This window comes from Triticum urartu, unplaced genomic scaffold, assembly GCF_003073215.2.
Source record: "Triticum urartu cultivar G1812 unplaced genomic scaffold, Tu2.1 TuUngrouped_contig_478, whole genome shotgun sequence".
Classification (NCBI taxonomy): Eukaryota; Viridiplantae; Streptophyta; class Magnoliopsida; order Poales; family Poaceae; genus Triticum; species Triticum urartu.
In genome coordinates, this window is record NW_024115397.1 from 22,458 (window position 1) to 38,973 (window position 16,516).

Consider the following 16,516-nt stretch of genomic DNA (forward strand, 5'->3'; position numbering starts at 1 on the left):
GAACATTTTTGAAAGCCATTTGGATTTACTGAAAATATTTTAGGTGAACCTAGTGCATTCCTTTGATGCTAGGGGTTTGGTCAGTCCCCATTTCAAGTTTCTGAGAAATTTAAATATGATGCAAGATGATGATGTAATGACAAGCAAGGCCAAAGCTAGGGTTGTGACAAAGGGCAAAAACGCAAGGGGAGCGGTCAAATCTGGGCAAGACCGCGTGTTTTCCAAAATTAGGGGCAAATCAGTCGAGGGTGACCCAACTAAGGGTATAAATTCAATTTTCCCTTAAAAACAGGCTTCTCAGTTATGTTCGTCCAGTGTGAGGAGACATTCCCGTCGATTACGGGACGCCTGTGGACTATGGTGACTTCGTCAATTTTAGTATAATGTGTTGGCTCAGTATCTCAGAGGTACTCATGAAGGTAGGACGTGCGTAAGTACATTCCTAAAATATATGTGTGTGTGTATATGAGCATCCTCGATTATACTATTGAAGGAAACCTTGGCGTCGTGAAGCTGAGGAAACGAATGGCTACGAACTTATGTGGGGCCGACTATACTTTTTTTTAGTCTGCGTGAGTCACCTTCTAAGCTCAGTTGGACGACACAGCATTCTCGTTCTATAGGATGGCTGTACTTGTGATGGTTCCCCAGGATCCAATAAATCCACTTAGGTCTATGTTGTCGTGATATTGTTCTATGGAAGCAGGTGGGTTACTTTTTAGAAGTTCGGCCTAGTTTTTCATTAAAGAAAATCAAAAGGGGGGGGAGGGATTGACCTTTCTAACGCATATTTTGTCGTACCGGCATGGCCCCACTGATTTATTTTCGATCAGAGCATCAAGCAGCGTAACCCGATTCTACTTGACTAAGCCCCATGCTCGTCGAAGGAGGGAGTTTGCTTTACCCAACTCTCCTTTTTTATAACAAGGCAAAAACCTCCGACCAATATTCATGAGTTCAATTTATAAAAAATAGCAAACCGACGCAAAGTCATTATCTACTCAAGTAACAACTATTTTGATTTTGTTCACAGCTCATTCCTAGCTAAGACATAATGGCGGGCAGGCAAACAACTTGATTCATGTTGGACTTTCACCCCTAGCCACAAGTCATCCTCGTATTTTTGCCACATACGTGGGTTCGGTCCTCCAAGGCTTGTTACAACTCTCTTCAACCTGCTTTCAAATGGTGATCAGCTACCCGACGGCCGAGATGTGCCATTCGTACAAAGTAATTTAGTACAGACTATCGAAAGCATTGTCATTTTGCGATTTGAGTTTCGAAGATACATGTGTTAAGTTATGGGTAATGTGGGGAAACTTTAAGATGATAATGACTTTGTGTCGGTTTGCTATGTTGTATAAATTGGACTGGCCTAAATACGGCTGGATACGACTTCACACGTTTCGGATCACATGGCGGAGGAAGCAAGCATGACATTCTATGCCTCGCTCCTTAGTGAATCCTTCGCCCCCCTAAGGTGCGCATGGCCAGTCCAATTTAGCGCGTAGGTCACTAAAGAGTGATCTAGCGCGACCCCCCCCCCCCTGTGTGCCTAGTCCTTTGTCTGGGTCGGCCCATTCCGGGTTTCTTCCCCCACCTGTTTTAGAAAGGTTCTAAAACTGGTTCTTTTCTTTGTTTTATCTTCCCGATTTTTCTTTCTTTTTCCTTTGTCTTTTCTGGAACCTTCCGCGAGATCAATTTTATTTTTCCTTTGTTATTTTATTTTATTTTCATTTCTTTTTATATTTATTTTACATTACCTTTTCCTTTTTGTTGTGTTTTCTGTTTTTATTTTCTTTTTAATTTTGCGAACAGCTTTCAAATTGCTGAATTTTTTAAAAATCATGATTTTTTTGAATTTGCAAATCTTTTTTGGGAATCATGAAAATATTTCATATTCATGAATATATTTTTTAAAATTGATAAACTTTTTTCTAAAATTGGTGAATATTTCATAAAATTTTGAATCTTTTCTGAAACTCGTGAACATATTTTTGACTTGGTGGTTTTTCTTGAAATTTGGGAGCAATTTCGAAATTCATAGACATTTTTTTGTTTTACGAATGTTTTTTGAAATTCATGATCATTTTTAGAATTCATGAATATGTTTTGAACAAGCGAACAATTTATGAAATGATATTTTTTTTAAAAATTTGGGGAGAATTTGGGGAATTTAGGATATTTCTTAATATTAAAAAAGTATGCACATTTTTTGAATAAGAAACTTTTTCCAAAAATGTTGAACATTTTTATTTCAAAATATGTTTTGCAAAATTGTGAGCATTTTTTGAATATGCGAACATTTGTTAAAATCACGAACATTTTTTAATCCGCATATATTTTATTATTTCCCAAACCTTTTTTTAAATAGTGATCCTTTTTTAATCCACGAAGATTTTACGATTCTTGTACATTTTTTTCCAAAATTGTCGATTTTTTCAAATTTAAAGTCTTCAGAAGTCCTGAATTATTTGAAAGAAGAAAAACAGAAAAGAAACAAAAAGCAAAGAAAGCAAATGAGAATAGCAGCGCTCTCAACGAAGGCCGGCTCAAAATGGTGCGTGGGGGGTATGCACATTCCGCATCTTCGCAGCGCGCACTGCGCCTAATAGGGGCAATTCCTATTTAGTGCTACAGGCGCCGGTTTCTTCAGTTTTTCGCAAACTGGCGCCTGCAGCAGCTTTCTCGCGGGTCTAGTTGGGCCGGCTCATATTTTCCTTTTCCCCTACTAACTCAGCCACTCACTCAGCCACTGAATCGAGATTTCATTTCCCTTTTTCATTTTCTTCATGTTTTTTAAAAATGCACAAACTTTAAAACTCAATGAACTTTTTCTTCAAACCGATGAACTATTTTTTCGAATTTGATGATGTTTTTTCAAATTCTATGGACTATTTTGAAATTCTATGAACTTTTTCTGATTTTGATGAATATTTTTACAATTTTGATGAACTCCTTTTCAATTTAAATGAATTTTTTTATAAATCGATGAACTTTTTCAAAATGGACAAACATTTTTCAAAAATGAGTGAAGTAAAATTTACTGAACTTTTTTAATCAAATTCAAAGAACTTTTTTAAAATTGGTGAACTTCTTTTTCAAAATATGTGAACTTGTTTCCAAATCGATGAACTTTTTCCAAATTTGGGAACTTTTTTTTGAAATTTCATGAACTTTTTTGAAATTATGAAATTTTCTCAAATTCACAATTGTTTTTCAATAAAAGTGCACGTGTTTAGAAAAAAATAAGGAAAAAGGCGAACAAAACCGTTACAGAAAAAGAGAAACCAGAAGAAAAAAAGCTAGAGAAAGATTAAAAGAAAACAAACGACGTCAATGAGCATTGGCGAAAGAAGTCCACATCACCCCCTGGGGTTTCAGAAACTGGGTAATCTACCCCCTCAACTTCTAAACCGGTTAATTAATCTCCTGAGATCTCTAATACCAGCCAAAGTACCCCAAAACCCAATTAGAGTGGTATCCGCTGGTGGTTTTGCTTGCGTGGCTCGAAAGGATGGCCACGTCGGCTTGGTGGGCGGCGCGAGGCGATTTGAGACGGCGCGTGAAGTTTCACCCAATCGACTCTGTTTTATTCTATGCCCTAATCCCTAGTTCATCTCTTCCTCTTCTCCTTTTCGCCACCATGGCCGTCAGCTGAAGCTAGATGTTCCTTGTTCTGTAGTTTGCCTCCTACCCTTTTTATTTTGGCGGGGAGTTCGTCTCTTATCCTGTTCGTCGCCATGGCCGCCTCACCTCCGTAGTTCCTCTCATGCCCCGATCCCTCATTCTTGACTTGGAAGCACCCTGAAAAAAGACATCGCCATGGATCAACGGAGTAGCGCAATCTCATCTTGGAGCTCCTGTTCGATGTACAGATGTAGATATACTGAACTTTTTTTGGAACGAAGGCTCAAGGGGAGCCTGACTTTGAATTAACAAAGCCATCAACCGGCCAGGGATTACACAAGGCCATCGTTACAACCACTAGATAGCTGCGAAAAGGAAAAGAAAAAAGTAGCGGGTATATAGTGTTGCCGAAGCAGCTTACACCAAAGACTACAAGCCCTATAGGGATAAGCAAAATAAGCACTAGCTAGAAGTCGATGGAGTCCCCCAAGAGAAGTAGATCAACAAAATGGAGGGGTTCTTCATACGGAGACAAAGTCCAGCGATGGTCGCATCCTCATCTACACCGAAGGTGACACCTTGTTCAGTCCACTCCTCTCCAAATCCAGAAGGGACCCCTGCCCCTCGCCTTGGCTCGAAAGGCGCCGGACCGCTGGAAGATGGAGAAGCTCACCCTAGAGCCAGGATTGGACACGATGCCGGCCACCATGGGAGGTACTCAACCCGACACAGCGCTGCACGAGGATAACCAGACGAATTGCCACACCGCGGGTCACCGCTACCACCACCAAGGGGAGAAAAAACTGCGCAAAGGCACTGACACTGAACAAACGAACAGCGAGCGAGATGAAGCAACCTTATAGGAAGCAGATCAAGCCCGTATGGCTAGGCTCCATGCCCACGCCACCGCATCAAGTTGCTGCTAGCAAAAGAGGGGAGCCCTCTCCCCTCCCTGCCCAAGAATGGTGCCAACCGGCGAGCAAGCAATCAAGGATCCGGCGAGCAAGCCAAAGCAGAGCAACACTGCTACATAAACAGAGCACCAAGTTTCATCTCCCTCGCTGCTGACGCAGCCAACCCGACACCCACCTCACAGCACTCTGCACACTCCTACCATGCCCAAGACGACACCTTCAAGAAGGTGGCGACGCACGTTGCGCCGTTGCCGTCCAGTCTTGGAAAGACAAGGGTTTTCACCCGGGTCATGGAGCAGGTGGGAGAGGAAACGGACCTCGACGAAGCCTCCGAGGAGGAAAACGGCACCTGTCTGTGTCGCCGATGCCGTGGCTGGAGACCCAGCCAAAGATTTCTCCCGGTCCAGTTCCGAAGCTCCAGGCAACCCCACCAGCCACGGATCCGGCATCTTGAGGCCGCCGGCGACCAGATCCGGTGAGGAGGAGCGCTCTAAGGGGAAGTGGGAGCCGCCTTCAGATCCAGGCGCGAACAGGGGGGCCGCGCCCCCGCTGCGACCGGCGCCAGCGCCCGCCGTCACTCGCCGCCCTCGCGACCAAGGAGACGGGGGGGCAACACCCGCGACGCCGCTCGCCGCAGAAACGGCGCCGCTGCACCACCCGAGGCCGCTTCCTCGGCGCCCGAAGCCCTCCGCGAGGAGCGAAGCAGCCAGATCCTCGTCGCCGCCGTCCTGGGTGACCACGCGGGCTCACCTGAGAAAGTAACGATGGAGATGTTTCGAATGTGTGGCTGGCTCACCTGATTGAGAGCCGGGAGGGGGTCGATGGCAGCTCCCCTTCCTGTAGTCCACGTACATCTGGCTCACCTGTTGTATTTTTGTTGGTGAGTGCAGGCATCTAGGCAAGGAATCCAGGCTAGAGACCATCAAGGACGCAACGACTCGTTGGAGGGGGGCGAGAAGGTTTAACAGTTTCACCAAGTCATTCCTCATACATGATCCGAATAGACCAAAACTGAAGCCTCCTCAGAGGATCAATTAGTTCCAGGAAAAGTATACACCGAATCGTACCACGGGCCCAAATGGTGTACATTATACTCTTGGTAGGCATGTGCTGATGCTCTGAGAAGAGCGAATTCAGTTTAGTTCAGATTGAGAATTAGTATGTGTAAAAAAATCATCTTCTCTTGCGGGTGTTGTTGTCCCAGTTTAGTTGAGAAGAGATAAGAATTCAGAGAAAGCATTTTGTTCAGGGAATGTACTTCTGAGTCTACAAACTGTTGCATATGCACAAATATATGTAATCTAAATGCAATATTTTCCTGTGACATGAATGAAAGCTTTTGGGAACTGAAAGTACTCTGTTGTTGCAACTATCATGGTTGCTAATTGGCAGCATTTTATTTACATTCAACATCATCATTGTAAATTGGCAATAGCAGAATTAATAAACAAGGCAGCACACCAATTATTTGTATAGTTCCAACTTTACTTCGGAAGAACACATTTTTCTGAACATAACAGTAAATTCACATAAGAACAAGCCATGCCCACATCAGAAAACAATACATGCGTCACATAATAGGGAGCAAGTGCTAGCAGTACTAGTTTTACATAATATAGCATGAATCAGAGCATGCACAGTGAACCATGTACCACAAGTTCATTTTTATTTTGCTGTAGCTAGATAACTAGCATTTCAATTATTGCCATATAACAACCATGGGAATCCTGATTGGTTTGGCATTGCCTAAGATATCGACCCAGGTGCTTGTTGATAAGAAGATGTTGCAGATGGAGGTTGAGATGATTGTGTCTGTGCTTTCCTTCTATTCTTTGCTCTCTCGTAGAAAGGTGCAGTGGAAGGGCTATTTTGTGAAGTTGAGACCTTCTTCTTCCTATCTGCTGGCTTAGATGCTCTAGGACCTTGCTTTGTTGATGGACCAGGAGCTGAACTTTGTTGTGTTGATGGGACATGAGCTTGCTGTGTTGAAAAACAGTAAATGTGAGCACATTTGCACATGTCAGGAAGAAAATGCAAGTAAAAGAAGAAAGAAAGGGGGCACCTCTGTTCTTGCTTGCTTTGCCTTCCTCCTTGTAGCTGCTCTTGTGAAGTTGGCATGCTCTTTATTACCAGCAGTATTATGGTTGGTACATTTTGTTTTGTTGTGCCCCTGGGTTCCACAACTTGAACATGTGACCTGAGTGCCTGCTCGTGACATTTTTTATGGATCCCTAGGTTTCTCTCCTTCTTCGTGCCTTCTCTTTGTCTGAGGCCTGCCTTTCTGAGTTCTCTTCTTAGGTGGAAGAGGTCTAGGTTTTTCAAAAATTGGCCAATCTTCTGGTCCATTCACAGGCTGTAGAACATGATCATAAATTTTGTCGTACTCAGCTATTGAGTAGCAAGGTGAAATATAGAGATCCAAATCTCTAGAGCAGGCATAGATTGAACTCACTGCATGACAACAAGGTAAGCCAGAAAGTTGCCAATATCTACATAGCCGTTAGTACATGGTAGAACCTTGATCTCATGATGACATTATTAAATGACTGACACATGTTATTCTCAACTGAATCACAGAAAGAGCAAATCCTGAAGTAGGCCCTGCACCAATGCTCTGGCGAGGTTTTCATCATGTCTTTCTGACCGTCACTTGCTTAATTATACACAGGTCACAGGAGGAAAAGGACCGACGACGAAGGCCGCTGGCGGCTCGTACCTGACGGCGGCGGCTCAGATAGCGGTGGCAGCGCTGGTGTTCGACGCGTACCGGTATGCGTGGCACCACTTGGCGCACCGCAACCGGTTCCTGTACCGGCGCCTCCACTCGTGGCACCACCGCATCGTGGTGCCCTACGCGTTCGGGCGCCATACACGGCCACCCGATCGAAGTCCTCATTGATGACACGGCCAGCGGCTTGCTCCCGGTTCTTGTCTCCGGCTTGTCGTCCTCGCCGCACGCCAGGGCTGTCTTCCTCTTGCTCTGCAATATCATGGGCATCGACAACCACTGCGGCCTGTGGCTCCTGCCGCGCCGCATGCAGTCGGTCTGGAACGGTGCCGCGCACCACAGCCTGCACCACATGCCGCGCGGCGTCAGGCACAACTTCTCCGACAGCTTCTTGGTGAGGTGGGACAAGGTGTTCGGAATTGGAACGCACATGCCCTACGCCGTGGAGGAGAGGCCAGGCGGCCAAGGACTCGTGCTCAAGCCCATGCCCATGCCGCCTACGAAGGCCGACTAACTAATGAACGACATGCTCGATCAGGCAGGCAGGCAGGCAGGCAGTTACATGCAATTGTGTTTTTGTCGTACGAAGATATGTACGTACGTATCGATATATCTTTTGTGTGCCTTTCGTTTCATAGCACGCAAGTGTTCAATAATTTGTTGAGTCACTACATGTCTACTCTATTCCATTCAATAAAGTTCTGTACCACCAGCCCCGCAAAAAAAAAAAAAGTTCTGTTCCACCAGCTCAGCTTTCAAGCCTTCAACGACTACCTCATCAATCATGGCGGGCCTATCAAACCCAACGTCTCCAAGATCTGTCATGTTGTTTCAGAGTTGCTAGAGGTAAAAAATGAGGTTAGTCCAAAACTAATTGAAGAAGACTAAATTGGTTGCCAGAATCCAAGTGACAATTATCTAAACAACTCGATCACTGATGGCGCGTGTTCCCACTCATCTACTTATATAATAAGATGATAATTACTCAAAAAATATAATAAGATGATAGACTTTTTATAAATATATTACGCATGAATAATGGAAGTTAAATTTACATAAACAAACCCATGTATGAGTCATGAATTGAGGAGAATCCCCCACACACTAAAATCTCCCACACATACAAATTGACTTGATATGACATCATACAAGATAATCCTAGAACGAATAAAATATGAAATAAAATGAAACATGTATATGCTCTTCCAGTGATGCATTTGTCATATGGTACACTTTACTGTTGGAAAATTATCAAAGTGCATTTCTCAAAACAATTTTTGTTATCAAAGTGCAAACTAAAGTTGGTGCTACCAAAAAACGTGCTATAGTACCGTTTCGTTGACACAAAAACATCTAAAAGGGCGCAAAAATAATAGTATACTTTATAATTTTCACAAACACACATACTGTTCAGTGGTAATATATAGCCGCGTAAACAAATTAAATAAAGGACTGTCGCCAGCGGCAATCCCTTCAGGGCTAGCCTCAGAAAGTGAGTATATATATGTACGAGGCAACCACAACAATCTTAATATCCATCAACAAACATAGGAAATTTTACGTTGATCACAGTAGTGCCTAAACAGGGAGTAGTACCATGGAGCTGTCAAGCTAACATCGACAAAGATAGGGAATTTGGTTTATCCAATGACCACCACTATCGACATCCTAATATCTATATGATCACCACTATCAACCACTTCATCATCAGCTGAACGGCTGGACATATTAGTGTGTGCGATGTTTGTTGTCTGGTTGTTTCTTGGTGACGTGCTAGTTGTTGATATTCTTGTGCGTACATGGAGAGCGGATGTTTGGCTCCCGGGAGCCATGGAGGCCTTTTTTTGAAAACAAATCAAAATTCAAAACTTTTCGGTTTCAAAAAAATCTGAAAAAATTGTGCAAGTAAACAAGCATGTTATGTCTATGTGTGTAAAAATTTAGAATGAAAAACGTTGAAATGTGACCTGTACAAAAAAGACAAATTCATGACCTGGGAGGATGAATAGTATCATGTGTTAAAAAACCCAGATTTGTCTTGTTTGCAAAGCCCTCATTTCAACTTATTTTGCCCTGAAAATTTACACACATGTGTGTTATGCCTTCATGTATATGTGTGTTTTATTTCAGAATTTTTTGAAATGTAGAAAATATAAAATTCGACAAAATTCAAAATTTTCAAAACCGAGCTCCATGGAGCTCGGCCTCCAAAGACAATATCCGTGCGCACATGCATAAAACAAAATGTCTTGGCCTGCTCGTTGGTGGTGTTGCCCAAGTGTTGGGTCTCAAGAAGTAGCTAAACTAGTGTCAAAAGAAGTTAAAGTATCCTTGTTTTATGTATGGTTGTCCCCAACAAGCAATGAAATATAATGAAATTAATCTTGAGCAAAAAGGTTTGAATAGCTTTTGCTGCAAATTTCCAGTTACACATTGTGTGCATGAATCTCTGAAATGGGTACTCTGGAATCATGGGCTGTATCTGCTTGCAGTTGGTGCCTATATTTCAAGCTGAATAATATTTTGTAGCTGGCTCGTGAACATCGCCAGCGAGTGGACGTATCAAATCTGATGGTGTGTGTGCTTTTGCGATCAAATCAGATGGAATTAAATTACACTGCATCAATAGGTATTGGGGAAATTGGTCTAATTAATTGCATCAGGCAAGTTATGTCCAAACCATAACACAAGTCTAAAATTTATAAGTTGTTCGACACTGGCTGGCTGATGAGCAGAAGAAGAAATGAACAACCTTGTAGTACTAGGAGAGAAGCGAATTATCGCATAGATCTTCATTTATCTATCTATCAATTGTCTTTCCCGTGCTAGGTATTGGGCCAGTAAATAGAGTCCAGCTCACCGCAAAAGCACACCAACCGATGAACATAGTTTACCTTTCCCGTGAGAAACCAGTGCCACTTAGGCTGCTTGTAATGGGGAGTATCATATACTAGTATCATGCATATGATACTAGTCTATGATACTACGTCTCTAATGCATAGTATCATATGTTGGTATCATAGATGACTACATTTATTGCCATGCATGACACAAAGCAGCACATCATTTAATATGATACGGTATCATAATATGATACTCAAGCTTCTCTTTCTTCATTTAATTCTATGTCACTTCATCAAAATTGCTTAGTTGGCATGCATGATACTACCTATGATACTCCCATTACAGGCAGCCTTAATTCTCCTCCCTTGATGTAAATGTAGACAAGGGATTCCCATCATCCAGCCAAGGATGGTCTGACTTGCGCCACCTCACGATCTGTGGCACCGCGACCTCCTCCTCTCTGCCATGCCTGTCAACATAATAAACTCTCTATTTATACTAGAAACGCCATTCATCCGCGTGCTGGATGCGAGTGTGACTTATGACTTGGGACTTGGGCAACGGCCGGCGAGAGGCGACGCTCTCCTTGTGAGGTGTGGTTTTGCTCCTTACCTCTCGATCAGTTGTTGCCGGCGAATCTCTCACTGCATATGGATCTTGCACCTCCCGGCCCATACATGGTCGGCGGCTGGATAGTAGGCGGGCTGGGCGAGAGAAGCTAGGTTAGGTTGAATCGAATTGAAGGCGGGTAGGAGGAGCCATGAGACTAGCCACAATGGGAGTAATTTCAGTAGTAACTTCAAGTCCAACTCAGCAAATTTGTCTATGTGGCAATGAGTTAATGAATAGAGAGGTAGTTCTAGTAACTTAGCTAATTACTGTAACATCACATGTCCCAATGCAGTCTATAACCTAATAAATGTAGCTCTGCATGACACCGCACCTATGTTACTACCCACTATGAAGATAATAACATAGTCTAGGAATATGTATATGTTACTAGCGTATGTTACTCTCTATTGTAACTAGTTTGAGGTGAAAAGAAAGCGAGGAAATCGAAGCGTGCAAATGAATCGATGGAACACCAGCGGAGCATGTATGTCAAAAATAAATAATGGCGACGGACCGACAGCGCGCGGCAAATTAGCCTGGACGCAACCGGGATTGGGCAAGAAGCTAGGGTCCTAGCGTGGACGTCTCCCGCCAGCGGCGAGCAAGGTCGGGCGAGTCATGAAATTAATAAAAATTGGGTGGGAGCTTGACTGCTCGAGGGAGAAGAAAGGAAGACAAACGACCTACGTACGGGCCTAGGAGGAAGAAGACCTACTCTTAGAGCAGCATCAACAGGCGCGCAACCGCGTGGCACGCTAAAAGCAGATTACAGCGTTGAAATAGCCACTTCTAGCCTGTCGGGGAGCGCTCGCTGCAAAAAATTGTGCGTACACGCCGCTCCAATAGATGCGTTAAACTACAGCGTACAATACACATATGTACGCAAAAAACAAGATACATAGATACAACGATAGATAGAGGAAAAACAATACATAGATAGTTCAACATAGATAACATAGATAGTTTATAGCATAGTTCAACTACTCGTCGTCTTCCTCCTCCGACTCCAACTCGGTGATGCCCTCCTCCTCCTCCGACATCGTAATGAAGGTGTCAATATACCGATCATTGTTTTGATTTCAGGTCGATGCGTCTCCTAGCTCGATGTTGAAGAGTGCGGCTGCCTTCCGCGTACGCCTGTCCTCATGATAGGCGGCTCGCTCCACCCTCCTCTTCGCCCTCTCCGCCCTCCTTTGCGCGTAGAATTCGCGCTCGCTAACGACGTCCTGTGGGAACCGTTGGCGGCACAGCGCCATGGCCTCCTCGTCCATCTCAGTGATGTTGAGGCGGCGCTCCCGCCTCCGGTTGTCATGACGGTCCTCGTCGATGAAAGCCGCGGGGGAGGCGCGAGCTCCTGTGCCTGCTCCCGCGTCGCCACCTCAGGGAAATTCATCTCCCTACGAGGCCGCCGGAGGCGCCACGCCGCCGCGTAGTATGCACGGGCGGCCTCGTGGGCACTGTCTAAAGTGCCGAGGTCGAGGCGCATCTCGCCGGATCAGATCTCGGCGGAGAAGGCGGTGGAGGGGCGCGTGCGGACACTGCGGTAGCCCGAAGCTCCCCGACGGCCCGGTGGCATGGTGGCGCTGGATTTATAAAGCACGTCGGACGCCGCGTGCGATCTTTTCTCGTGCGCCTGAGTTTCTCGCGCCCGCTGTAGCGCGCGAAACCGCCCCACATGCGCTAAAACCCACTTTTACCGCATGCACGCGTTTTTTACAGCTAGTGTTGGAGATGCTTTTACGTGCGCGTGCGTGCGTGCCATTCATTTCCTTTTTCCATATTATAATTATTATTAGATTGAGAAAAAGAAAAAAAAAGTGGTCCGTTTTCTGGTTGGTTGGAACGAAAAAACAAGAGAACGTCACGCACTATTGGAATTAACGACGACCTACAGTATCAGTCACCTAATTATACTCTTTTAAATCGGGTTTGCTATTTCACATCTAGATATGAGATATTATCTCACATCTAACTTCCTCATCCTTAAGGACAAAATAAATCCATGGAGACTTTTAAAAAAATTAAGGATGAGGGAATTAGATGTGAGAGGGAGTTAGGTATAAGATAATATCTCATATCTAGATGTGACATAGACGAACCCCCTTTAAATATGCTTGTACTCCACGTGTAACTTGTTGCCATAAACTCGTGTCTACTGTTCCGCGTAGAGTATTCCGCGGATCGTTTTGGTCAGCTAGCTTACGAGCGTATTTGCAACTTGCCGGAAGCCAGCGACTCTACAACACGCGTGTTCCGTCGGAAATTAATCGATCGGAACGAAGCTCGATGGTCTCGGCGGAAAGAACTTGTCGAGTCGGAGGGACCTGCGGCAACAAGCGAGATCACAGCTCATCGTTCGTCACTTGTTGCCATTGCAGAAAGTACTTGACGTCGGGTCTGGGCCAACAATCTATCCACCTGATCCAATCATCGTCATTATCATATCATAGTTTCACAGAGATAGCATCCGACCGATCGTGCGATGAGCGGTCATAGGCTCTCGCTGCTGTTGGTGGTGTTGATGGCACTGGTGGCGTTGACGACGGCGGCAGAGTACAATGTGGTGGACTACGGCGCGAGGCCTCGACGACGGGACGGACTCGGCGGGGGCAATTCTGGCCGCGTGGGGTGCGGCATGCAATGACACGGGGCGCTCCGGCTCCCGGCCGGTGCTACGGGTGCCGGCGGGCAGGTTCCTGCTCAGCCAGGCCTACTTCAAGGGGCCATGTCGGAGCGCCGGCGTGGACGTAGCCATTGACAACAACAGCACTGTCTTCGCGCCGTCGGCAGTGGACAACAGGACGTGGATCATGTTCCACCATGCAGACGGCCTGGCGATCCGTGGTGGGACGCTGGACGGGCAGGGGCAGGAGTACTGGGCGTGCAAGAAGGCCGGTAGGTGCACCGCCGGGCAGGGGCCCAGGGTGAGTGATGACATGAACTTTTTGGTTTCTTTTTGCATCGTAATTCGGTTCAGTTTCCTTATGACGGACGTCGGCCATACATGTGTTTGCAGACACTCGACATTAGCCAATCCAAGGACGTGAGCGTGAAGCAGCTGACACTGCTTGACAGTAAGGAATTCCACATGACCATCTTCGACTGCAGAAGCGTGACGGTCCAAGGCGTCCGGATCATCGCGCCGGCCGACAGTCCCAACACCGACGGCATCCACGCCAGCCACTCCCGCCACGTGAGGATCCTCAACACCACCATCGGCACCGGCGACAACTGCATCTCCTTGGGGCCCGGCACCTCCAACATGCTCATCAGGGACATCAAGTGCGGTTCGGGCCACGGCATCAGGTGCCACCTTCAGTTGCCAGTTCATCATACATTTTTTTTGTTTGCTTGTGATTTGTGCAGCGTTTGATAGATAGCATTGGTTTTGTGTTTGCGTTGGATGGACGGTGGCAGCATCGGGAGCCTAGGATGGCAGGACGGTGAGGAGGGAGTGAGAAACGTGACGGTGGACAGGGCGGTGCTGAAGGGCACAACCAACGGCCTGCGAATCAAGACGTGGGCGATGCCCAGCTCCGGCTCTGTCACCAACGTCTCCTTCTCGCGGGTCACCATGAACCGCGTGGCCAACCCCATGGTCGTCGACCAGAACTACTGCCCCCGCAAGGTCGGCTGCCCGGGCAATGTACGTCTCCTTCCCTACATCTACATGCATGCAACCACACGGACATCAAGGGCTCGTCGGCGACGCCCGTGGCGGTGAAGTTCAACTGCAGCGGCACCAACCCCTGCAGCGGGATCAAGCTCAGGAACATCAGGCTGAGGTACCGGCACCAGCGGCCGGCGCAGGCCAAGTGCCAAAACGCCGGCGGGTCCGCGTCCGGAGAGGTCACACCGCCCAGCTGCTGCAGACGATCGGAGTTCTCTTCGCTTGACTGGTTCGTGTACTACTAGTATACACCTTCCACAGTTACGTAAGATAAAACAACATGGGAGTGTGATCATTGCTTGGTGGATCTCAAAGCGACCCTTACATGCAGCCCAGGATAGTAGTTTTAGCGGATTCGCTAATTCTCAATTGATTGAAACATATTTGACATTTGACTGTTTTTCAATTCAAAAACAATCAAATACCCTCACCAATCAACAGCTGGCACCTGTAAATAGCAGAAATATCAACAGATAACAAAAAGAAATTGACACGGGTTGGGCTAAACAATTGACATGGTTCGTCCTGGACAACAAACCCCTCTAGAAAATCAGGGCCCAGCACCCGCCTGATCTCCAGGACCACACATCACATGCCCACAATGGAACGCACGCAAAGGGCAAACTCCTCTTCACCTCTTGCATGAACAAATCACAAAGAAATTGCTTCATGTAAAAATAGAGAGATCAACATCAGCTATAATTCTGGGAAAAACATACAGGACATCAACAAGGAATTAACATGGGAAATACAATAAAAATTTCAAAAAACATACAGTGTAGGAACCTAGTAATTTCCAGTGTAAATCCCCATGTAACTATACTTGTAAAACAAAAAATACCTAAAATTACCAGTGTAAAATAAACTGTAACTACTTGAAATTACACTGCCAGTAAATCCTAGAAAATTACAGTGCGAATCCTAGAAATTTACAGAGCGAATCCTAGAAATTTACAGTGCAAAATCCAGTGAAAATGTAGATAAAAGATGCAATTACACTGTAAATACCCAGTAAATTCCAGAGCAAATTAAACTGTAGGTGCCTAATCTGTAAATCCTAGCAAATGATAGTGTAAATCATAGAGAATTACAGTGCAGAAACCGGTGTAAACAAGACAAAAGATTACACTGTAAACTCAGTAAATTCTAGTGTAAATTAAATCATGTCACCTAGTAAAAATTCCACTGTAAATCCTAGGAAATTACAGTGAAATTACACTGCAATTACAGTGTAAATTAAATCCAGTAAATCCTAGAAAATTACAGCGTAAATAGAAAGTTACAGTGCAAAAACCGGTATAAGCATGGAGACAAAAGACAATTACACTGTAAATACCCAGTAAATTCCAGTGTAAACTAAGGGTACCTAGTAAAAATTCCATTGTAAATCCTAGAAAATTAGAGTGAAAACTGGTGTGGTTTACTTTAATTTATACACTGGTAGAAAAAGGGCCTATAGTCCCGGTTCGTAAGGGCCTTTAGTCCCGGTTCCTGAACCGGGACTAAAGTGTCGGTACTAATGCCCCGACCCTTTAGTCCCGGTTCAATCCAGAACCGGGACTGATGGCCCTCCACGTGGGCAGTGCGCAGAGCCCAGTCAGGAGACCCTTTGGTCCCGGTTGGTGGCACCAACCGGGACCAATAGGCATCCACGCGTCAGCATTTCTGTGGCTGGGGTTTTTGTTTTTTTTGAAGGGGGGGGGGGTTGGGGGTTTTGGGGGGTTAATTTAGGTGTTTCATATATTGTGTTAGCTAGCTATAATTAATAGAGAGAAGTGTCCTCTGTTATGTCCGTGCTTGGTCGACGCTACGTACTATACATACGTATAGAGAGGACTAGACACGCTAGCTAGCTAGTAAGCAAACGAAGGAAACAGAAGATCGTCATGAACATATATGCATACAGAGAGAAGTGATATCGACCACCTCTCCTTCTCCAAGAGATTGGTCGAACAACAAGTTCTCGTATATCTATCTGACACTACCGGCTACATATATACAATAATTATCTCTTATAAATATAATCATACGGACTCAGGGTCCACATAGAATTCTCCGTCTTCAGGGATCACGTGGTCAAGAAAGAATGCCGCCAATTCCTCTTGAATTGCTCGCATG

At 45.3% G+C, this 16,516-nt stretch overlaps 1 pseudogene; it reads left to right on the top strand.

The window, feature by feature from the left end:
• The first annotated feature begins 13,210 nt into the window (after positions 1 to 13,210).
• Positions 13,211 to 14,643, top strand: LOC125528297 (annotated as a pseudogene).
• The last annotated feature ends 1,873 nt before the right edge of the window (positions 14,644 to 16,516 follow it).